Here is a 767-nt window from a genome sequence, read left to right on the forward strand (position 1 = left end):
TGGTAACGCCTTCTTGCTCTGTGCCACACGTCTGGCTACGAGGTAGCTGGCTTTCAGTGCACATTTGGAGCTGCCGGTCAGTGACATGACCGACCTTTTCTGCATCTGCAGCCCATTTTCTTTTCTTTTGAGAAATTCCACCGGCTTTCCCACGAGCGTCGGGTGCTTGGTCTGTAGATGCCGCTGTAGTTTTAAGGGCTTTAGTGCCTCATTTGACAGCGTTAACCCACACTCCACACACTGGGCTCTCGGCACTGCCTCGGTACCTCCGTTTACGAAGCCGTATTTTATATAATCGGGATTGTACCGACGCAAAAATGTACTCTTTACTCTTACTCACAAAAGAGTAAATGTAAAAGAGTAAAAGAGTAGATGCATTACCGCCACCACGTGGTCGAAAAGCTGAATTGTAACTGAGCTTCTCATGGATAACATATCTCTGGTGTCTTCAGTTGATAACCTATGCAGTCCCGCGGCCCTTGCGGCCCACAGGTGCAAAACTGAACGTTTTTTGCGGCCCTCTAGGTGGCGCTGGCGGCCCAAGTTTGGGCCGCGGCCCTATGGTTAAGAATCACTGCAGTAAAGTACAGTACTCTACTGTACTCTGTACTGTACACATTACAGAGTACAGTAGAGTACAGTTTAGTTCAGTAGAGTTGGGGGGGCAGTATTCTCAGGTGAGCTCAGGGTCATGTTACTGTGAATTATTTTTGTGTATATCTCAGAGAGTTAGGAGGTCTGACTGCTGGGTTTCTCTTCACAGTTTA

This window comes from Eleginops maclovinus, chromosome 10, assembly GCF_036324505.1.
Source record: "Eleginops maclovinus isolate JMC-PN-2008 ecotype Puerto Natales chromosome 10, JC_Emac_rtc_rv5, whole genome shotgun sequence".
In the NCBI taxonomy this organism is placed as follows: Eukaryota; Metazoa; Chordata; class Actinopteri; order Perciformes; family Eleginopidae; genus Eleginops; species Eleginops maclovinus.